General features: G+C 46.5%; 7 non-coding genes across 7 annotated transcripts; all 7 read right to left on the reverse strand.

Annotated features, from left to right (window-relative positions):
- Positions 1-6,304: 6,304 nt before the first annotated feature.
- On the reverse strand, positions 6,305-6,386 carry trnal-aag (transfer RNA leucine (anticodon AAG)). Its single transcript has one exon. It is a non-coding gene; the product is annotated as a tRNA-Leu (tRNA).
- A 1,631-nt stretch (positions 6,387-8,017) lies between these two features.
- trnav-uac (transfer RNA valine (anticodon UAC)) lies at positions 8,018-8,090 on the reverse strand. Its single transcript has one exon. It is a non-coding gene; the product is annotated as a tRNA-Val (tRNA).
- A 1,127-nt stretch (positions 8,091-9,217) lies between these two features.
- Positions 9,218-9,299, reverse strand: trnal-aag (transfer RNA leucine (anticodon AAG)). The gene has a single exon. It is a non-coding gene; the product is annotated as a tRNA-Leu (tRNA).
- Positions 9,300-13,848: 4,549 nt separating this feature from the next.
- trnav-uac (transfer RNA valine (anticodon UAC)) lies at positions 13,849-13,921 on the reverse strand. The gene has a single exon. It is a non-coding gene; the product is annotated as a tRNA-Val (tRNA).
- Positions 13,922-16,760: 2,839 nt separating this feature from the next.
- On the reverse strand, positions 16,761-16,833 carry trnav-uac (transfer RNA valine (anticodon UAC)). Its single transcript has one exon. It is a non-coding gene; the product is annotated as a tRNA-Val (tRNA).
- A 2,839-nt stretch (positions 16,834-19,672) lies between these two features.
- On the reverse strand, positions 19,673-19,745 carry trnav-uac (transfer RNA valine (anticodon UAC)). The gene has a single exon. It is a non-coding gene; the product is annotated as a tRNA-Val (tRNA).
- A 2,839-nt stretch (positions 19,746-22,584) lies between these two features.
- trnav-uac (transfer RNA valine (anticodon UAC)) lies at positions 22,585-22,657 on the reverse strand. The gene has a single exon. It is a non-coding gene; the product is annotated as a tRNA-Val (tRNA).
- Positions 22,658-24,511: the final 1,854 nt, after the last annotated feature.

Here is a 24,511-nt window from a genome sequence, read left to right on the forward strand (position 1 = left end):
GAGAGAAAGAAAGAACACAATAAGAATGGGCCATAAAAAAGTGAATTTCACCAATCACAGACTGGATTAGATTACCTTTCCCTTCCGATGTCCGCAGGACGGAAATGAAGGAAATGGGAGAAATTCAATAACATGTGACATCGCAATTCATTGGAACGATTTTCCCATTGGCCATAAAACAAAATAACGACGAGTCGTGCCACCGCAGGACTTTGTTTCACAACGGCAATGAAATCACAGTCGACATTCGGTTCCAGTAAACGCTCAACTTGCCTGGGACAGCAGAGCTGTTTGAGATTTTCCACGCAGGAGGCGAACACGATCATGACAGCACAGACACCGGAAAAGTTGGGACTTTGCCACACCACAGTTAATTGCCCGGGAAGCAAACCCAATTTTCTTCGGTTTTAAACAGAAATGCAGCAGGAGTCAAAACAGCATTTTAACAAGCTGCGTCGTTGGAAACGATCAGCAGAAATGACGGCGGTGGGATTCGAACCCACGCCTCTGTCGAGACTGGAGACTTAATCCAGCGCCTTAGACCGCTCGGCCACACTACCAGCCAGCCGCGCTGCCCCATTTTCTTGCACTTCCAATTGTGCTCCTGCATAACAACCGATGCAAAGCCACGTGAAAAGGGTTCCATGGTCCCTCTCCGACTCGCACAACTGATGGGATGTGCCCGTCTACAATATCAATTTCGCAGCAGATAATGATAGCCCATCAATCCAGACACCTATCAATGGTAAGCTGAGTCTATCTTCTCAGAATCTTTTCAACTACAAATGTATCTGTGAGTGCGTGAGAACATGCGATCGGTTATGATTTGGTCAAATTACCATGAGCTGCTTGACATTACTGCAATTTCGATTCTTGCTTTGCTAAATGATTTCACCCTTTGATCGAAACAGGACAACTTTCACGTTTACACGGAACATGAAACACACCGGACTACAGGGAAAATGCACACAGCTGAGCAGGCCGTGTTCCACATCATACCGCGCAGCAGAGTTTACAGTCACTGTGTCTGTTTTGCAGAATAAGAGTCCCAAAGAATGTTCTCCACCCTAAAACCGGAGGTAGCATTACAATCCGAGAACGACAGATCACATTGTGAGGATGCTCTGACCTCGGAGCCGGTTCGAGATGCCACTTTCCTTGCCTTTTTGCCTTACCCGTGCAATTCGCTGCAGAGATGTTCACACCTGGATATGAGCCACATGGATACCAACTGAGTCGACGAGAAGCGACTCAATAAATTTTGCTAAACTCCACGGTGCTTATTAGAAATGCAGTTTCTGTTCACATCAATCTAAAAGGCAGTTTCTGAACATAGTAACAGAAGTCAAAAGGTAATTAGCTCACCCCACCCCCACTCCGGAAGAGGTGCTAACTGCCCTTGAGTGCTTTTTTGTTCTCGATGTGAAGAGCTCTCACGCCTGAGTCACCTTCACACGTCTCTGGTTGCTGAGTGAATCACAAAGAAGGAATTTCACCAGAGCTGCAACTGCCTCACTTCCCCACTCGCCCTCCCAGTTTACATTTTCCTGCTCGTCAGTGATTTAAAGAAAACCAAATGGATGCGATGTCATTCTGTAGCCTCTCTGTCGATTCCTCCGTTTCAGTTCCAACGTGGTTAGATCTCGGGGCGCTATCAAAGCACAGGTCCAGAGGTTCCTCTGAGAGTGTAATTTCTTTCATTGCTGTTGCTAATTGAATGAGCCACTAACGTGCGAACTGCTCCAAAACATGATTCAGGACCTCTGGTAACAACTCACGCACGTTGAATACCGACAGACCGCTTCCAAATGATGTCCTTCATAGACGACTTTGGGGGTACATTTGACAGACAGACTAGTTCAGGAATCCGCGGTGCGCTGTGACACCAGCGCATCAGCTTCTTCCCTGTCTTGGAAACGGGCCGCCTGCGCAAGGAATGCAAGTGCGGTACTGATTTTCGTGGAAGGATCAGAAGGCGATAACTACACTCTCAAACAGAATGGCATATGATCACAATCAGGTTGGAGAAAAACTTTACAATGCTTTGCACAGTAATTAAATGGAGTTGCATTACATTTCACTACGAGAGCAGATTTGTTCAAGCAAATTCGAAGGCAGGTTTGCAGATGGGAAAGCAAGCAAGAAAACTCCGCTCCTGTCCATGTAAAATGCTGCAGTTGAAGAACAAAGCAGTTTCTGCCCAGTTTCGAACTGGGGACCTTTCGCACGTAAGGCGAACGTGATGACCACTACACTACAGAAACAAGGCGCAGTCCCCACCGCTAAGGATCAGTGGCACCCAGCACTGAAAGTTGAAGCCACTTTACCTTTCACCTTTATGTTTCCAATCGCTCGATGTTTAATGAGACCTCTTTAATTTTGGCTATGTGGTGAGCATGGACGAGATACACCGAAGTATCTGTTTCCACGCGGTGTGCGCCAATAACATTGTGTTGCTTACACCGGCTGTAAAGGATTACTTTTTAGCGGAGCTTGCCGTCGCAGTCTGTGGCACAATCATTTAGTCTGTTCGACTGCTCACGGGAAAGGTAGCGTTGTAAGACACTGCAGAAACGAACGACTTCCTTACTTTTGCTCCGACTGACCATACTCCGGGAAATTTTCCCAGATTCTCAGTTGAGGATTTTTGCAGCTGGAAGTTACCTCAGAAACCCTGTTAATTCGTAATGTATTGAGCGAATCGCAAAACAGAAAGCATTTAACACGGAACACAAACAAAACTGGCAAACCAAATGCATTTTCAGACACAGCGAGCATGAATGCAAAATGTGAGACAGGCCGGGGGCATGAGTCATAAAGTAATCTCACAACTAACAACAGGGCAATTCCAAACTGCTCTTTCAAACATACTGGAGCCTGAGTGCACCACCACTTCCCAGACAATGCTAAAAAGAGAGAAAGAAAGAACACAATAAGAATGGGCCATAAAAAAGTGAATTTCACCAATCACAGACTGGATTAGATTACCTTTCCCTTCCGATGTCCGCAGGACGGAAATGAAGGAAATGGGAGAAATTCAATAACATGTGACATCGCAATTCATTGGAACGATTTTCCCATTGGCCATAAAACAAAATAACGACGAGTCGTGCCACCGCAGGACTTTGTTTCACAACGGCAATGAAATCACAGTCGACATTCGGTTCCAGTAAACGCTCAACTTGCCTGGGACAGCAGAGCTGTTTGCGATTTTCCACGCAGGAGGCGAACACGATCATGACAGCACAGACACCGGAAAAGTTGGGACTTTGCCACACCACAGTTAATTGCCCGGGAAGCAAACCCAATTTTCTTCGGTTTTAAACAGAAATGCAGCAGGAGTCAAAACAGCATTTTAACAAGCTGCGTCGTTGGAAACGTTCAGCAGAAATGACGGCGGTGGGATTCGAACCCACGCCTCTGTCGAGACTGGAGACTTAATCCAGCGCCTTAGACCGCTCGGCCACACTACCAGCCAGCCGCGCTGCCCCATTTTCTTGCACTTCCAATTGTGCTCCTGCATAACAACCGATGCAAAGCCACGTGAAAAGGGTTCCATGGTCCCTCTCCGACTCGCACAACTGATGGGATGTGCCCGTCTACAATATCAATTTCGCAGCAGATAATGATAGCCCATCAATCCAGACACCTATCAATGGTAAGCTGAGTCTATCTTCTCAGAATCTTTTCAACTACAAATGTATCTGTGAGTGCGTGAGAACATGCGATCGGTTATGATTTGGTCAAATTACCATGAGCTGCTTGACATTACTGCAATTTCGATTCTTGCTTTGCTAAATGATTTCACCCTTTGATCGAAACAGGACAACTTTCACGTTTACACGGAACATGAAACACACCGGACTACAGGGAAAATGCACACAGCTGAGCAGGCCGTGTTCCACATCATACCGCGCAGCAGAGTTTACAGTCACTGTGTCTGTTTTGCAGAATAAGAGTCCCAAAGAATGTTCTCCACCCTAAAACCGGAGGTAGCATTACAATCCGAGAACGACAGATCACATTGTGAGGATGCTCTGACCTCGGAGCCGGTTCGAGATGCCACTTTCCTTGCCTTTTTGCCTTACCCGTGCAATTCGCTGCAGAGATGTTCACACCTGGATATGAGCCACATGGATACCAACTGAGTCGACGAGAAGCGACTCAATAAATTTTGCTAAACTCCACGGTGCTTATTAGAAATGCAGTTTCTGTTCACATCAATCTAAAAGGCAGTTTCTGAACATAGTAACAGAAGTCAAAAGGTAATTAGCTCACCCCACCCCCACTCCGGAAGAGGTGCTAACTGCCCTTGAGTGCTTTTTTGTTCTCGATGTGAAGAGCTCTCACGCCTGAGTCACCTTCACACGTCTCTGGTTGCTGAGTGAATCACAAAGAAGGAATTTCACCAGAGCTGCAACTGCCTCACTTCCCCACTCGCCCTCCCAGTTTACATTTTCCTGCTCGTCAGTGATTTAAAGAAAACCAAATGGATGCGATGTCATTCTGTAGCCTCTCTGTCGATTCCTCCGTTTCAGTTCCAACGTGGTTAGATCTCGGGGCGCTATCAAAGCACAGGTCCAGAGGTTCCTCTGAGAGTGTAATTTCTTTCATTGCTGTTGCTAATTGAATGAGCCACTAACGTGCGAACTGCTCCAAAACATGATTCAGGACCTCTGGTAACAACTCACGCACGTTGAATACCGACAGACCGCTTCCAAATGATGTCCTTCATAGACGACTTTGGGGGTACATTTGACAGACAGACTAGTTCAGGAATCCGCGGTGCGCTGTGACACCAGCGCATCAGCTTCTTCCCTGTCTTGGAAACGGGCCGCCTGCGCAAGGAATGCAAGTGCGGTACTGATTTTCGTGGAAGGATCAGAAGGCGATAACTACACTCTCAAACAGAATGGCATATGATCACAATCAGGTTGGAGAAAAACTTTACAATGCTTTGCACAGTAATTAAATGGAGTTGCATTACATTTCACTACGAGAGCAGATTTGTTCAAGCAAATTCGAAGGCAGGTTTGCAGATGGGAAAGCAAGCAAGAAAACTCCGCTCCTGTCCATGTAAAATGCTGCAGTTGAAGAACAAAGCAGTTTCTGCCCAGTTTCGGACTGGGGACCTTTCGCACGTAAGGCGAACGTGATGACCACTACACTACAGAAACAAGGCGCAGTCCCCACCGCTAAGGATCAGTGGCACCCAGCACTGAAAGTTGAAGCCACTTTACCTTTCACCTTTATGTTTCCAATCGCTCGATGTTTAATGAGACCTCTTTAATTTTGGCTATGTGGTGAGCATGGACGAGATACACCGAAGTATCTGTTTCCACGCGGTGTGCGCCAATAACATTGTGTTGCTTACACCGGCTGTAAAGGATTACTTTTTAGCGGAGCTTGCCGTTGCAGTCTGTGGCACAATCATTTAGTCTGTTCGACTGCTCACGGGAAAGGTAGCGTTGTAAGACACTGCAGAAACGAACGACTTCCTTACTTTTGCTCCGACTGACCATACTCCGGGAAATTTTCCCAGATTCTCAGTTGAGGATTTTTGCAGCTGGAAGTTACCTCAGAAACCCTGTTAATTCGTAATGTATTGAGCGAATCGCAAAACAGAAAGCATTTAACACGGAACACAAACAAAACTGGCAAACCAAATGCATTTTCAGACACAGCGAGCATGAATGCAAAATGTGAGACAGGCCGGGGGCATGAGTCATAAAGTAATCTCACAACTAACAACAGGGCAATTCCAAACTGCTCTTTCAAACATACTGGAGCCTGAGTGCACCACCACTTCCCAGACAATGCTAAAAAGAGAGAAAGAAAGAACACAATAAGAATGGGCCATAAAAAAGTGAATTTCACCAATCACAGACTGGATTAGATTACCTTTCCCTTCCGATGTCCGCAGGACGGAAATGAAGGAAATGGGAGAAATTCAATAACATGTGACATCGCAATTCATTGGAACGATTTTCCCATTGGCCATAAAACAAAATAACGACGAGTCGTGCCACCGCAGGACTTTGTTTCACAACGGCAATGAAATCACAGTCGACATTCGGTTCCAGTAAACGCTCAACTTGCCTGGGACAGCAGAGCTGTTTGCGATTTTCCACGCAGGAGGCGAACACGATCATGACAGCACAGACACCGGAAAAGTTGGGACTTTGCCACACCACAGTTAATTGCCCGGGAAGCAAACCCAATTTTCTTCGGTTTTAAACAGAAATGCAGCAGGAGTCGAGACAGCATTTTAACAAGCTGCGTCGTTGGAAACGATCAGCAGAAATGGCAGCGGTGGGATTCGAACCCACGCCTCTGTCGAGACTGGAGCCTTAATCCAGCGCCTTAGACCGCTCGGCCACACTACCAGCCAGTCGCGCTGCCCCATTTTCTTGCACTTCCAATTGTGCTCCTGCATAACAACCGATGCAAAGCCACGTGAAAAGGGTTCCATGGTCCCTCTCCGACTCGCACAACTGCTGGGATGTGCCCGTCTACAATATCAATTTCGCACCAGATAATGATAGCCCATCAATCCAGACAACTATCAATGGTAAACTGAGTCTATCTTCTCAGAATCTTTTCAACTACAAATGTATCTGTGAGTGCGTGAGAACATGCGATCAGTTATGATTTGGTCAAATTACCATGAGCTGCTTGACATTACTGCAATTTCGATTCTTGCTTTGCTAAATGATTTCACCCTTTGATCGAAACAGGACAACTTTCACGTTTACACGGAACATGAAACACACCGGACTACAGGGAAAATGCACAAAGCTGAGCAGGCCGTGTTCCACATCATACCGCGCAGCAGAGTTTACAGTCACTGTGTCTGTTTTGCAGAATAAGAGTCCCAAAGAATGTTCTCCACCCTAAAACCGGAGGTAGCATTACAATCCGAGAACGACAGATCACATTGTGAGGATGCTCTGACCTCGGAGCCGGTTCGAGATGCCACTTTCCTTGCCTTTTTGCCTTACCCGTGCAATTCGCTGCAGAGATGTTCACACCTGGATATGAGCCACATGGATACCAACTGAGTCGACGAGAAGCGACTCAATAAATTTTGCTAAACTCCACGGTGCTTATTAGAAATGCAGTTTCTGTTCACATCAATCTAAAAGGCAGTTTCTGAACATAGTAACAGAAGTCAAAAGGTAATTAGCTCACCCCACCCCCACTCCGGAAGAGGTGCTAACTGCCCTTGAGTGCTTTTTTGTTCTCGATGTGAAGAGCTCTCACGCCTGAGTCACCTTCACACGTCTCTGGTTGCTGAGTGAATCACAAAGAAGGAATTTCACCAGAGCTGCAACTGCCTCACTTCCCCACTCGCCCTCCCAGTTTACATTTTCCTGCTCGTCAGTGATTTAAAGAAAACCAAATGGATGCGATGTCATTCTGTAGCCTCTCTGTCGATTCCTCCGTTTCAGTTCCAACGTGGTTAGATCTCGGGGCGCTATCAAAGCACAGGTCCAGAGGTTCCTCTGAGAGTGTAATTTCTTTCATTGCTGTTGCTAATTGAATGAGCCACTAACGTGCGAACTGCTCCAAAACATGATTCAGGACCTCTGGTAACAACTCACGCACGTTGAATACCGACAGACCGCTTCCAAATGATGTCCTTCATAGACGACTTTGGGGGTACATTTGACAGACAGACTAGTTCAGGAATCCGCGGTGCGCTGTGACACCAGCGCATCAGCTTCTTCCCTGTCTTGGAAACGGGCCGCCTGCGCAAGGAATGCAAGTGCGGTACTGATTTTCGTGGAAGGATCAGAAGGCGATAACTACACTCTCAAACAGAATGGCATATGATCACAATCAGGTTGGAGAAAAACTTTACAATGCTTTGCACAGTAATTAAATGGAGTTGCATTACATTTCACTACGAGAGCAGATTTGTTCAAGCAAATGCGAAGGCAGGTTTGCAGATGGGAAAGCAAGCAAGAAAACTCCGCTCCTGTCCATGTAAAATGCTGCAGTTGAAGAACAAAGCAGTTTCTGCCCAGTTTCGAACTGGGGACCTTTCGCGCGTAAGGCGAACGTGATGACCACTACACTACAGAAACAAGGCGCAGTCCCCACTGCTAAGGCTCAGTGGCACCCAGCACTGAAAGTTGAAGCCATTTTACCTTTCACCTTTATGTTTCCAATCGCTCGTTGTTTAATGAGACCTCTTTAATTTTGGCTATGTGGTGAGCATGGACGAGATACACCGAAGTATCTGTTTCCACGCGGTGTGCGCCAATAACATTGTGTTGCTTACACCGGCTGTAAAGGATTACTTTTTAGCGGAGCTTGCCGTCGCAGTCTGTGGCACAATCATTTAGTCTGTTCGACTGCTCACGGGAAAGGTAGCGTTGTAAGACACTGCAGAAACGAACGACTTCCTTACTTTTGCTCCGACTGACCATACTCCGGGAAATTTTCCCAGATTCTCAGTTGAGGATTTTTGCAGCTGGAAGTTACCTCAGAAACCCTGTTAATTCGTAATGTATTGAGCGAATCGCAAAACAGAAAGCATTTAACACGGAACACAAACAAAACTGGCAAACCAAATGCATTTTCAGACACAGCGAGCATGAATGCAAAATGTGAGACAGGCCGGGGGCATGAGTCATAAAGTAATCTCACAACTAACAACAGGGCAATTCCAAACTGCTCTTTCAAACATACTGGAGCCTGAGTGCACCACCACTTCCCAGACAATGCTAAAAAGAGAGAAAGAAAGAACACAATAAGAATGGGCCATAAAAAAGTGAATTTCACCAATCACAGACTGGATTAGATTACCTTTCCCTTCCGATGTCCGCAGGACGGAAATGAAGGAAATGGGAGAAATTCAATAACATGTGACATCGCAATTCATTGGAACGATTTTCCCATTGGCCATAAAACAAAATAACGACGAGTCGTGCCACCGCAGGACTTTGTTTCACAACGGCAATGAAATCACAGTCGACATTCGGTTCCAGTAAACGCTCAACTTGCCTGGGACAGCAGAGCTGTTTGCGATTTTCCACGCAGGAGGCGAACACGATCATGACAGCACAGACACCGGAAAAGTTGGGACTTTGCCACACCACAGTTAATTGCCCGGGAAGCAAACCCAATTTTCTTCGGTTTTAAACAGAAATGCAGCAGGAGTCGAGACAGCATTTTAACAAGCTGCGTCGTTGGAAACGATCAGCAGAAATGGCAGCGGTGGGATTCGAACCCACGCCTCTGTCGAGACTGGAGCCTTAATCCAGCGCCTTAGACCGCTCGGCCACACTACCAGCCAGCCGCGCTGCCCCATTTTCTTGCACTTCCAATTGTGCTCCTGCATAACAACCGATGCAAAGCCACGTGAAAAGGGTTCCATGGTCCCTCTCCGACTCGCACAACTGCTGGGATGTGCCCGTCTACAATATCAATTTCGCACCAGATAATGATAGCCCATCAATCCAGACAACTATCAATGGTAAACTGAGTCTATCTTCTCAGAATCTTTTCAACTACAAATGTATCTGTGAGTGCGTGAGAACATGCGATCGGTTATGATTTGGTCAAATTACCATGAGCTGCTTGACATTACTGCAATTTCGATTCTTGCTTTGCTAAATGATTTCACCCTTTGATCGAAACAGGACAACTTTCACGTTTACACGGAACATGAAACACACCGGACTACAGGGAAAATGCACAAAGCTGAGCAGGCCGTGTTCCACATCATACCGCGCAGCAGAGTTTACAGTCACTGTGTCTGTTTTGCAGAATAAGAGTCCCAAAGAATGTTCTCCACCCTAAAAGCGGAGGTAGCATTACAATCCGAGAACGACAGATCACATTGTGAGGATGCTCTGACCTCGGAGCCGGTTCGAGATGCCACTTTCCTTGCCTTTTTGCCTTACCCGTGCAATTCGCTGCAGAGATGTTCACACCTGGATATGAGCCACATGGATACCAACTGAGTCGACGAGAAGCGACTCAATAAATTTTGCTAAACTCCACGGTGCTTATTAGAAATGCAGTTTCTGTCTAAAAGGCATCAATCTAAAAGGCAGTTTCTGAACATAGTAACAGAAGTCAAAAGGTAATTAGCTCACCCCACCCCCACTCCGGAAGAGGTGCTAACTGCCCTTGAGTGCTTTTTTGTTCTCGATGTGAAGAGCTCTCACGCCTGAGTCACCTTCACACGTCTCTGGTTGCTGAGTGAATCACAAAGAAGGAATTTCACCAGAGCTGCAACTGCCTCACTTCCCCACTCGCCCTCCCAGTTTACATTTTCCTGCTCGTCAGTGATTTAAAGAAAACCAAATGGATGCGATGTCATTCTGTAGCCTCTCTGTCGATTCCTCCGTTTCAGTTCCAACGTGGTTAGATCTCGGGGCGCTATCAAAGCACAGGTCCAGAGGTTCCTCTGAGAGTGTAATTTCTTTCATTGCTGTTGCTAATTGAATGAGCCACTAACGTGCGAACTGCTCCAAAACATGATTCAGGACCTCTGGTAACAACTCACGCACGTTGAATACCGACAGACCGCTTCCAAATGATGTCCTTCATAGACGACTTTGGGGGTACATTTGACAGACAGACTAGTTCAGGAATCCGCGGTGCGCTGTGACACCAGCGCATCAGCTTCTTCCCTGTCTTGGAAACGGGCCGCCTGCGCAAGGAATGCAAGTGCGGTACTGATTTTCGTGGAAGGATCAGAAGGCGATAACTACACTCTCAAACAGAATGGCATATGATCACAATCAGGTTGGAGAAAAACTTTACAATGCTTTGCACAGTAATTAAATGGAGTTGCATTACATTTCACTACGAGAGCAGATTTGTTCAAGCAAATGCGAAGGCAGGTTTGCAGATGGGAAAGCAAGCAAGAAAACTCCGCTCCTGTCCATGTAAAATGCTGCAGTTGAAGAACAAAGCAGTTGCTGCCCAGTTTCGAACTGGGGACCTTTCGCGCGTAAGGCGAACGTGATGACCACTACACTACAGAAACAAGGCGCAGTCCCCACTGCTAAAGCTCAGTGGCACCCAGCACTGAAAGTTGAAGCCATTTTACCTTTCACCTTTATGTTTCCAATCGCTCGTTGTTTAATGAGACCTCTTTAATTTTGGCTATGTGGTGAGCATGGACGAGATACACCGAAGTATCTGTTTCCACGCGGTGTGCGCCAATAACATTGTGTTGCTTACACCGGCTGTAAAGGATTACTTTTTAGCGGAGCTTGCCGTCGCAGTCTGTGGCACAATCATTTAGTCTGTTCGACTGCTCACGGGAAAGGTAGCGTTGTAAGACACTGCAGAAACGAACGACTTCCTTACTTTTGCTCCGACTGACCATACTCCGGGAAATTTTCCCAGATTCTCAGTTGAGGATTTTTGCAGCTGGAAGTTACCTCAGAAACCCTGTTAATTCGTAATGTATTGAGCGAATCGCAAAACAGAAAGCATTTAACACGGAACACAAACAAAACTGGCAAACCAAATGCATTTTCAGACACAGCGAGCATGAATGCAAAATGTGAGACAGGCCGGGGGCATGAGTCATAAAGTAATCTCACAACTAACAACAGGGCAATTCCAAACTGCTCTTTCAAACATACTGGAGCCTGAGTGCACCACCACTTCCCAGACAATGCTGAAAAGAGAGAAAGAAAGAACACAATAAGAATGGGCCATAAAAAAGTGAATTTCACCAATCACAGACTGGATTAGATTACCTTTCCCTTCCGATGTCCGCAGGACGGAAATGAAGGAAATGGGAGAAATTCAATAACATGTGACATCGCAATTCATTGGAACGATTTTCCCATTGGCCATAAAACAAAATAACGACGAGTCGTGCCACCGCAGGACTTTGTTTCACAACGGCAATGAAATCACAGTCGACATTCGGTTCCAGTAAACGCTCAACTTGCCTGGGACAGCAGAGCTGTTTGCGATTTTCCACGCAGGAGGCGAACACGATCATGACAGCACAGACACCGGAAAAGTTGGGACTTTGCCACACCACAGTTAATTGCCCGGGAAGCAAACCCAATTTTCTTCGGTTTTAAACAGAAATGCAGCAGGAGTCGAAACAGCATTTTAACAACCTGCGTCGTTGGAAACGATCAGCAGCAATGACGGCGGTGGGATTCGAACCCACGCCTCTGTCGAGACTGGAGCCTTAATCCAGCGCCTTAGACCGCTCGGCCACACTACCAGCCAGCCGCGCTGCCACATTTTCTTGCACTTCCAATTGTGCTCCTGCATAACAACCGATGCAAAGCCACGTGAAAAGGGTTCCATGGTCCCTCTCCGACTCGCACAACTGCTGGGATGTGCCCGTCTACAATATCAATTTCGCAGCAGATAATGATAGCCCATCAATCCAGACAACTATCAATGGTAAACTGAGTCTATCTTCTCAGAATCTTTTCAACTACAAATGTATCTGTGAGTGCGTGAGAACATGCGATCGGTTATGATTTGGTCAAATTACCATGAGCTGCTTGACATTACTGCAATTTCGATTCTTGCTTTGCTAAATGATTTCACCCTTTGATCGAAACAGGACAACTTTCACGTTTACACGGAACATGAAACACACCGGACTACAGGGAAAATGCACAAAGCTGAGCAGGCCGTGTTCCACATCATACCGCGCAGCAGAGTTTACAGTCACTGTGTCTGTTTTGCAGAATAAGAGTCCCAAAGAATGTTCTCCACCCTAAAAGCGGAGGTAGCATTACAATCCGAGAACGACAGATCACATTGTGAGGATGCTCTGACCTCGGAGCCGGTTCGAGATGCCACTTTCCTTGCCTTTTTGCCTTACCCGTGCAATTCGCTGCAGAGATGTTCACACCTGGATATGAGCCACATGGATACCAACTGAGTCGACGAGAAGCGACTCAATAAATTTTGCTAAACTCCACGGTGCTTATTAGAAATGCAGTTTCTGTTCACATCAATCTAAAAGGCAGTTTCTGAACATAGTAACAGAAGTCAAAAGGTAATTAGCTCACCCCACCCCCACTCCGGAAGAGGTGCTAACTGCCCTTGAGTGCTTTTTTGTTCTCGATGTGAAGAGCTCTCACGCCTGAGTCACCTTCACACGTCTCTGGTTGCTGAGTGAATCACAAAGAAGGAATTTCACCAGAGCTGCAACTGCCTCACTTCCCCACTCGCCCTCCCAGTTTACATTTTCCTGCTCGTCAGTGATTTAAAGAAAACCAAATGGATGCGATGTCATTCTGTAGCCTCTCTGTCGATTCCTCCGTTTCAGTTCCAACGTGGTTAGATCTCGGGGCGCTATCAAAGCACAGGTCCAGAGGTTCCTCTGAGAGTGTAATTTCTTTCATTGCTGTTGCTAATTGAATGAGCCACTAACGTGCGAACTGCTCCAAAACATGATTCAGGACCTCTGGTAACAACTCACGCACGTTGAATACCGACAGACCGCTTCCAAATGATGTCCTTCATAGACGACTTTGGGGGTACATTTGACAGACAGACTAGTTCAGGAATCCGCGGTGCGCTGTGACACCAGCGCATCAGCTTCTTCCCTGTCTTGGAAACGGGCCGCCTGCGCAAGGAATGCAAGTGCGGTACTGATTTTCGTGGAAGGATCAGAAGGCGATAACTACACTCTCAAACAGAATGGCATATGATCACAATCAGGTTGGAGAAAAACTTTACAATGCTTTGCACAGTAATTAAATGGAGTTGCATTACATTTCACTACGAGAGCAGATTTGTTCAAGCAAATTCGAAGGCAGGTTTGCAGATGGGAAAGCAAGCAAGAAAACTCCGCTCCTGTCCATGCAAAATGCTGCCGTTGAAGAACCAAGCAGTTTCTGCCCAGTTTCGAACTGGGGACCTTTCGCGCGTAAGGCGAACGTGATGACCACTACACTACAGAAACAAGGCGCAGTCCCCACTGCGAAGACTCAGTGGCACCCAGCACTGAAAGTTGAAGCCATTTTACCTTTCACCTTTATGTTTCCAATCGCTCGTTGTTTCATGAGACCTCTTTAATTTTGGCTATGTGGTGAGCATGGACGAGATACACCGAAGTATCTGTTTCCACGCGGTGTGCGCCAATAACATTGTGTTGCTTACACCGGCTGTAAAGGATTACTTTTTAGCGGAGCTTGCCGTCGCAGTCTGTGGCACAATCATTTAGTCTGTTCGACTGCTCACGGGAAAGGTAGCGTTGTAAGACACTGCAGAAACGAACGACTTCCTTACTTTTGCTCCGACTGACCATACTCCGGGAAATTTTCCCAGATTCTCAGTTGAGGATTTTTGCAGCTGGAAGTTACCTCAGAAACCCTGTTAATTCGTAATGTATTGAGCGAATCGCAAAACAGAAAGCATTTAACACGGAACACAAACAAAACTGGCAAACCAAATGCATTTTCAGACACAGCGAGCATGAATGCAAAATGTGAGACAGGCCGGGGGCATGAGTCATAAAGTAATCTCACAACTAACAACAGGGCAATTCCAAACTGCTCTTTCAAACATACTGGAGCCTGAGTGCACCACCACTTCCCAGACAATGCTGAAAAGAGAGAAAGAAAGAACACAATAAGAATGGGCCATAAAAAAGTGAATTTCACCAATCACAGACTGAATTAGATTACCTTTCCCTTCCGATGTCCGCAGGACGGAAATGAAGGAAATGGGAGAAATTCAATAACATGTGACATCGCAATTCATTGGAACGATTTTCCCATTGGCCATAAAACAAAATAACGACGAGTCGTGCCACCGCAGGACTTTGTTTCACAACGGCAATGAAATCACAGTCGACATTCGGTTCCAGTAAACGCTCAACTTGCCTGGGACAGCAGAGCTGTTTGCGATTTTCCACGCAGGAGGCGAACACGATCATGACAGCACAGACACCGGAAAAGTTGGGACTTTGCCACACCACAGTTAATTGCCCGGGAAGCAAACCCAATTTTCTTCGGTTTTAAACAGAAATGCAGCAGGAGTCGAAACAGCATTTTAACAAGCTGCGTCGTTGGAAACGATCAGCAGAAATGACGGCGGTGGGATTCGAACCCACGCATCGGTCGAGACTGGCGCCTTAATCCAGCGCCTTAGACCGCTCGGCCACACTACCAGCCAGCCGCGCTGCCCCATTTTCTTGCACTTCCAATTGTGCTCCTGCATAACAACCGATGCAAAGCCACGTGAAAAGGGTTCCATGGTCCCTCTCCGACTCGCACAACTGCTGGGATGTGCCCGTCTACAATATCAATTTCGCAGCAGATAATGATAGCCCATCAATCCAGACAACTATCAATGGTAAGCTGAGTCTATCTTCTCAGAATCTTTTCAACTACAAATGTATCTGTGAGTGCGTGAGAACATGCGATCGGTTATGATTTGGTCAAATTACCATGAGCTGCTTGACATTACTGCAATTTCGATTCTTGCTTTGCTAAATGATTTCACCCTTTGATCGAAACAGGACAACTTTCACGTTTACACGGAACATGAAACACACCGGACTACAGGGAAAATGCACAAAGCTGAGCAGGCCGTGTTCCACATCATACCGCGCAGCAGAGTTACAGTCACTGTGTCTGTTTTGCAGAATAAGAGTCCCAAAGAATGTTCTCCACCCTAAAACCGGAGGTAGCATTACAATCCGAGAACGACAGATCACATTGTGAGGATGCTCTGACCTCGGAGCCGGTTCGAGATGCCACTTTCCTTGCCTTTTTGCCTTACCCGTGCAATTCGCTGCAGAGATGTTCACACCTGGATATGAGCCACATGGATACCAACTGAGTCGACGAGAAGCGACTCAATAAATTTTGCTAAACTCCACGGTGCTTATTAGAAATGCAGTTTCTGTTCACATCAATCTAAAAGGCAGTTTCTGAACATAGTAACAGAAGTCAAAAGGTAATTAGCTCACCCCACCCCCACTCCGGAAGAGGTGCTAACTGCCCTTGAGTGCTTTTTTGTTCTCGATGTGAAGAGCTCTCACGCCTGAGTCACCTTCACACGTCTCTGGTTGCTGAGTGAATCACAAAGAAGGAATTTCACCAGAGCTGCAACTGCCTCACTTCCCCACTCGCCCTCCCAGTTTACATTTTCCTGCTCGTCAGTGATTTAAAGAAAACCAAATGGATGCGATGTCATTCTGTAGCCTCTCTGTCGATTCCTCCGTTTCAGTTCCAACGTGGTTAGATCTCGGGGCGCTATCAAAGCACAGGTCCAGAGGTTCCTCTGAGAGTGTAATTTCTTTCATTGCTGTTGCTAATTGAATGAGCCACTAACGTGCGAACTGCTCCAAAACATGATTCAGGACCTCTGGTAACAACTCACGCACGTTGAATACCGACAGACCGCTTCCAAATGATGTCCTTCATAGACGACTTTGGGGGTACATTTGACAGACAGACTAGTTCAGGAATCCGCGGTGCGCTGTGACACCAGCGCATCAGCTTCTTCCCTGTCTTGGAAACGGGCCGCCTGCGCAAGGAATGCAAGTGCGGTACTGATTTTCGTGGAAGGATCACAAGGCGATAACGACACTCTCAAACAGAATGGCATATGATCACAATCAGGTTGGAGAAAAACTTTACAATGCTTTGCACAGTAATTAAATGGAGTTGCATTACATTTCACTACGAGAGCAGATTTGTTCAAGCAAATTCGAAGGCAGGTTTGCAGATGGGAAAGCAAGCAAGAAAACTCCGCTCCTGTCCATGAAAAATGCTGCAGTTGAAGAACAAAGCAGTTTCTGCCCAGTTTCGAACTGGGGACCTTTCGCGCGTAAGGCGAACGTGATGACCACTACACTACAGAAACAAGGCGCAGTCCCCACTACTAAGGTTCAGTGGCACCCAGCACTGAAAGTTGAAGCCATTTTACCTTTCACCTTTATGTTTCCAATCGCTCGTTGTTTAATGAGACCTCTTTAATTTTGGCTATGTGGTGAGCATGGACGAGATACACCGAAGTATCTGTTTCCACGCGGTGTGCGCCAATAACATTGTGTTGCTTACACCGGCTGTAAAGGATTACTTTTTAGCGGAGCTTGCCGTCGCAGTCTGTGGCAGAATCATTTAGTCTGTTCGACTGCTCACGGGAAAGGTAGCGTTGTAAGACACTGCAGAAACGAACGACTTCCTTAATTTTGCTCCGACTGACCATACTCCGGGAAATTTTCCCAGATTCTCAGTTGTGGATTTTTGCAGCTGGAAGTTACCTCAGAAACCCTGTTAATTCGTAATGTATTGAGCTAATCGCAAAACAGAAAGCATTTAACACGGAAGACAAACAAAACTGGCAAACCAAATGCATTTTCAGACACAGCGAGCATGAATGCAAAATGTGAGACAGGCCGGGGGCATGAGTCATAAAGTAATCTCACAACTAACAACAGGGCAATTCCAAACTGCTCGTTCAAACATACTGGAGCCTGAGTGCACCACCACTTCCCAGACAATGCTGAAAAGAGAGAAAGAAAGAACACAATAAGAATGGGCCATAAAAAAGTGAATTTCACCAATCACAGACTGGATTATATTACCTTTCCCTTCCGATGTCCGCAGGACGGAAATGAAGGAAATGGGAGAAATTCAATAACATGTGACATCGCAATTCATTGGAACGATTTTCCCATTGGCCATAAAACAAAATAACGACGAGTCGTGCCACCGCAGGACTTTGTTTCACAACAGCAATGAAATCACAGTCGACATTCGGTTCCAGTAAACGCTCAACTTGCCTGGGACAGCAGAGCTGTTTGCGATTTTCCACGCAGGAGGCGAACACGATCATGACAGCACAGACACCGGAAAAGTTGGGACTTTGCAACACCACAGTTAATTGCCCGGGAAGCAAACCCAATTTTCTTCGGTTTGAAACAGAAATGCAGCAGGAGTCGAAACAGCATTTTAACAAGCTGCGTCGTTGGAAACGATCAGCAGAAATGACGGCGGTGGGATTCGAACCCACGCCTCTGTCGAGACTGGAGCCTTAATCCAGCGCCTTAGACCGCTCGGCCACACTACCAGCCAACCGCGCTGCCCCATTTTCTTGCACTTCCAATTGTGCTCCTGCATAACAACCGATGCAAAGCCACGTGAAAAGGGTTCCATGGTCCCTCTCCGACTCGCACAACTGCTGGGATGTGCCCGTCTACAATATCAATTTCGCAGCAGATAATGATAGCCCATCATTCCAGACAACTATCAATGGTAAGCTGAGTCTATATCCTCAGAATCTTTTCAACTACAAATGTATCTGTGAGTGCGTGAGAACATGCGATCGGTTATGATTTGGTCAAATTACCATGAGCTGCTTGACATTACTGCAATTTCGATTCTTGCTTTGCTAAATGATTTCACCCTTTGATCGAAACAGGACAACTTTCACGTTTACACGGAACATGAAACACACCGGACTACAGGGAAAATGCACAAAGCTGAGCAGGCCGTGTTCCACATCATACCGCGCAGCAGAGTTACAGTCACTGTGTCTGTTTTGCAGAATAAGAGTCCCAAAGAATGTTCTCCACCCTAATACCGGAGGTAGCATTACAATCCGAGAACGACAGATCACATTGTGAGGATGCTCTGACCTCGGAGCCGGTTCGAGATGCCACTTTCCTTGCCTTTTTGCCTTACCCGTGCAATTCGTTGCAGAGATGTTCACACCTGGATATGAGCCACATGGATACCAACTGAGTCGACGAGAAGCGACTCAATAAATTTTGCTAAACTCCACTGTGCTTATTAGAAATGCAGTTTCTGTTCACATCAATCTAAAAGGCAGTTTCTGAACATAGTAACAGAAGTCAAAAGGTAATTAGCTCACCCCACCCCCACTCCGGAAGAGGTGCTAACTGCCCTTGAGTGCTTTTTTGTTCTCGATGTGAAGAGCTCTCACGCCTGAGTCACCTTCACACGTCTCTGGTTGCTGAGTGAATCACAAAGAAGGAATTTCACCAGAGCTGCAACTGCCTCACTTCCCCACTCGCCCTCCCAGTTTACATTTTCCTGCTCGTCAGTGATTTAAAGAAAACCAAATGGATGCGATGTCATTCTGTAGCCTCTCTGTCGATTCCTCCGTTTCAGTTCCAACGTGGTTAGATCTCGGGGCGCTATCAAAGCACAGGTCCAGAGGTTCCTCTGAGAGTGTAATTTCTTTCATTGCTGTTGCTAATTGAATGAGCCACTAACGTGCGAACTGCTCCAAAACATGATTCAGGACCTCTGGTAACAACTCACGCACGTTGAATACCGACAGACCGCTTCCAAATGATGTCCTTCATAGACGACTTTGGGGGTACATTTGACAGACAGACTAGTTCAGGAATCCGCGGTGCGCTGTGACACCAGCGCATCAGCTTCTTCCCTGTCTTGGAAACGGGCCGCCTGCGCAAGGAATGCAAGTGCGGTACTGATTTTCGTGGAAGGATCAGAAGGCGATAACTACACTCTCAAACAGAATGGCATATGATCACAATCAGGTTGGAGAAAAACTTTACAATGCTTTGCACAGTAATTAAATGGAGTTGCATTACATTTCACTACGAGAGCAGATTTGTTCAAGCAAATTCGAAGGCAGGTTTGCAGATGGGAAAGCAAGCAAGAAAACTCCGCTCCTGTCCATGTAAAATGCTGCAGTTGAAGAACAAAGCAGTTTCTGCCCAGTTTCGAACTGGGGACCTTTCGCGCGTAAGGCGAACGTGATGACCACTACACTACAGAAACAAGGCGCAGTCCCCACTGATAAGGCTCAGTGGCACCCAGCACTGAAAGTTGAAGCCACTTTACCTTTCACCTTTATGTTTCCAATCGCTCGTTGTTTAATGAGACCTCTTTAATTTTGGCTATGTGGTGAGCATGGACGAGATACACCGAAGTATCTGTTTCCGCGCGGTGTGCGCCAATAACATTGTGTTGCTTACACCGGCTGTAAAGGATTACTTTTTAGCGGAGCTTGCCGTCGCAGTCTGTGGCAGAATCATTTAGTCTGTTCGACTGCTCCCGGGAAAGGTAGCGTTGTAAGACACTGCAGAAACGAACGACTTCCTTACTTTTGCTCCGACTGACCATACTCCGGGAAATTTTCCCAGATTCTCAGTTGAGGATTTTTGCAGCTGGAAGTTACCTCAGAAACCCTGTTAATTCGTAATGTATTGAGCGAATCGCAAAACAGAAAGCATTTAACACGGAAGACAAACAAAACTGGCAAACCAAATGCATTTTCAGACACAGCGAGCATGAATGCAAAATGTGAGACAGGCCGGGGGCATGAGTCATAAAGTAATCTCACAACTAACAACAGGGCAATTCCAAACTGCTCTTTCAAACATACTGGAGCCTGAGTGCACCACCACTTCCCAGACAATGCTGAAAAGAGAGAAAGAAAGAACACAATAAGAATGGGCCATAAAAAAGTGAATTTCACCAATCACAGACTGGATTAGATTACCTTTCCCTTCCGATGTCCGCAGGACGGAAATGAAGGAAATGGGAGAAATTCAATAACATGTGACATCGCAATTCATTGGAACGATTTTCCCATTGGCCATAAAACAAAATAACGACGAGTCGTGCCACCGCAGGACTTTGTTTCACAACAGCAATGAAATCACAGTCGACATTCGGTTCCAGGAAACGCTCAACTTGCCTGGCACAGCAGAGCTGTTTGCGATTTTCCACGCAGGAGGCGAACACGATCATGACAGCACAGACACCGGAAAAGTTGGGACTTTGCAACACCACAGTTAATTGCCCGGGAAGCAAACCCAATTTTCTTCGGTTTTAAACAGAAATGCAGCAGGAGTCGAAACAGCATTTTAACAAGCTGCGTCGTTGGAAACGATCAGCAGAAATGGCAGCGGTGGGATTCGAACCCACGCCTCTGCCGAGACTGGAGTCTTAATCCAGCGACTTAGACCGCTCGGCCACACTACCAGCCAGCCGCGCTGCCCCATTTTCTTGCACTTCCAATTGTGCTCCTGCATAACAACCGATGCAAAGCCACGTGAAAAGGGTTCCATGGTCCCTCTCCGACTCGCACAACTGCTGGGATGTGCCCGTCTACAATATCAATTTCGCAGCAGATAATGATAGCCCATCATTCCAGACAACTATCAATGGTAAGCTGAGTCTATATCCTCAGAATCTTTTCAACTACAAATGTATCTGTGAGTGCGTGAGAACATGCGATCGGTTATGATTTGGTCAAATTACCATGAGCTGCTTGACATTACTGCAATTTCGATTCTTGCTTTGCTAAATGATTTCACCCTTTGATCGAAACAGGACAACTTTCACGTTTACACGGAACATGAAACACACCGGACTACAGGGAAAATGCACAAAGCTGAGCAGGCCGTGTTCCACATCATACCGCGCAGCAGAGTTACAGTCACTGTGTCTGTTTTGCAGAATAAGAGTCCCAAAGAATGTTCTCCACCCTAATACCGGAGGTAGCATTACAATCCGAGAACGACAGATCACATTGTGAGGATGCTCTGACCTCGGAGCCGGTTCGAGATGCCACTTTCCTTGCCTTTTTGCCTTACCCGTGCAATTCGTTGCAGAGATGTTCACACCTGGATATGAGCCACATGGATACCAACTGAGTCGACGAGAAGCGACTCAATAAATTTTGCTAAACTCCACTGTGCTTATTAGAAATGCAGTTTCTGTTCACATCAATCTAAAAGGCAGTTTCTGAACATAGTAACAGAAGTCAAAAGGTAATTAGCTCACCCCACCCCCACTCCGGAAGAGGTGCTAACTGCCCTTGAGTGCTTTTTTGTTCTCGATGTGAAGAGCTCTCACGCCTGAGTCACCTTCACACGTCTCTGGTTGCTGAGTGAATCACAAAGAAGGAATTTCACCAGAGCTGCAACTGCCTCACTTCCCCACTCGCCCTCCCAGTTTACATTTTCCTGCTCGTCAGTGATTTAAAGAAAACCAAATGGATGCGATGTCATTCTGTAGCCTCTCTGTCGATTCCTCCGTTTCAGTTCCAACGTGGTTAGATCTCGGGGCGCTATCAAAGCACAGGTCCAGAGGTTCCTCTGAGAGTGTAATTTCTTTCATTGCTGTTGCTAATTGAATGAGCCACTAACGTGCGAACTGCTCCAAAACATGATTCAGGACCTCTGGTAACAACTCACGCACGTTGAATACCGACAGACCGCTTCCAAATGATGTCCTTCATAGACGACTTTGGGGGTACATTTGACAGACAGACTAGTTCAGGAATCCGCGGTGCGCTGTGACACCAGCGCATCAGCTTCTTCCCTGTCTTGGAAACGGGCCGCCTGCGCAAGGAATGCAAGTGCGGTACTGATTTTCGTGGAAGGATCAGAAGGCGATAACTACACTCTCAAACAGAATGGCATATGATCACAATCAGGTTGGAGAAAAACTTTACAATGCTTTGCACAGTAATTAAATGGAGTTGCATTACATTTCACTACGAGAGCAGATTTGTTCAAGCAAATTCGAAGGCAGGTTTGCAGATGGGAAAGCAAGCAAGAAAACTCCGCTCCTGTCCATGTAAAATGCTGCAGTTGAAGAACAAAGCAGTTTCTGCCCAGTTTCGAACTGGGGACCTTTCGCGCGTAAGGCGAACGTGATGACCACTACACTACAGAAACAAGGCGCAGTCCCCACTGATAAGGCTCAGTGGCACCCAGCACTGAAAGTTGAAGCCACTTTACCTTTCACCTTTATGTTTCCAATCGCTCGTTGTTTAATGAGACCTCTTTAATTTTGGCTATGTGGTGAGCATGGACGAGATACACCGAAGTATCTGTTTCCGCGCGGTGTGCGCCAATAACATTGTGTTGCTTACACCGGCTGTAAAGGATTACTTTTTAGCGGAGCTTGCCGTCGCAGTCTGTGGCAGAATCATTTAGTCTGTTCGACTGCTCCCGGGAAAGGTAGCGTTGTAAGACACTGCAGAAACGAACGACTTCCTTACTTTTGCTCCGACTGACCATACTCCGGGAAATTTTCCCAGATTCTCAGTTGAGGATTTTTGCAGCTGGAAGTTACCTCAGAAACCCTGTTAATTCGTAATGTATTGAGCGAATCGCAAAACAGAAAGCATTTAACACGGAAGACAAACAAAACTGGCAAACCAAATGCATTTTCAGACACAGCGAGCATGAATGCAAAATGTGAGACAGGCCGGGGGCATGAGTCATAAAGTAATCTCACAACTAACAACAGGGCAATTCCAAACTGCTCTTTCAAACATACTGGAGCCTGAGTGCACCACCACTTCCCAGACAATGCTGAAAAGAGAGAAAGAAAGAACACAATAAGAATGGGCCATAAAAAAGTGAATTTCACCAATCACAGACTGGATTAGATTACCTTTCCCTTCCGATGTCCGCAGGACGGAAATGAAGGAAATGGGAGAAATTCAATAACATGTGACATCGCAATTCATTGGAACGATTTTCCCATTGGCCATAAAACAAAATAACGACGAGTCGTGCCACCGCAGGACTTTGTTTCACAACAGCAATGAAATCACAGTCGACATTCGGTTCCAGGAAACGCTCAACTTGCCTGGCACAGCAGAGCTGTTTGCGATTTTCCACGCAGGAGGCGAACACGATCATGACAGCACAGACACCGGAAAAGTTGGGACTTTGCAACACCACAGTTAATTGCCCGGGAAGCAAACCCAATTTTCTTCGGTTTTAAACAGAAATGCAGCAGGAGTCGAAACAGCATTTTAACAAGCTGCGTCGTTGGAAACGATCAGCAGAAATGGCAGCGGTGGGATTCGAACCCACGCCTCTGCCGAGACTGGAGTCTTAATCCAGCGACTTAGACCGCTCGGCCACACTACCAGCCAGCCGCGCTGCCCCATTTTCTTGCACTTCCAATTGTGCTCCTGCATAACAACCGATGCAAAGCCACGTGAAAAGGGTTCCATGGTCCCTCTCCGACTCGCACAACTGCTGGGATGTGCCCGTCTACAATATCAATTTCGCAGCAGATAATGATAGCCCATCATTCCAGACAACTATCAATGGTAAGCTGAGTCTATATCCTCAGAATCTTTTCAACTACAAATGTATCTGTGAGTGCGTGAGAACATGCGATCGGTTATGATTTGGTCAAATTACCATGAGCTGCTTGACATTACTGCAATTTCGATTCTTGCTTTGCTAAATGATTTCACCCTTTGATCGAAACAGGACAACTTTCACGTTTACACGGAACATGAAACACACCGGACTACAGGGAAAATGCACAAAGCTGAGCAGGCCGTGTTCCACATCATACCGCGCAGCAGAGTTACAGTCACTGTGTCTGTTTTGCAGAATAAGAGTCCCAAAGAATGTTCTCCACCCTAATACCGGAGGTAGCATTACAATCCGAGAACGACAGATCACATTGTGAGGATGCTCTGACCTCGGAGCCGGTTCGAGATGCCACTTTCCTTGCCTTTTTGCCTTACCCGTGCAATTCGTTGCAGAGATGTTCACACC

This window comes from Chiloscyllium plagiosum, unplaced genomic scaffold, assembly GCF_037043375.1.
Source record: "Chiloscyllium plagiosum isolate Xiang-an unplaced genomic scaffold, Cpla_swu_hap1 HiC_scaffold_29, whole genome shotgun sequence".
Lineage (NCBI taxonomy): Eukaryota > Metazoa > Chordata > Chondrichthyes > Orectolobiformes > Hemiscylliidae > Chiloscyllium > Chiloscyllium plagiosum.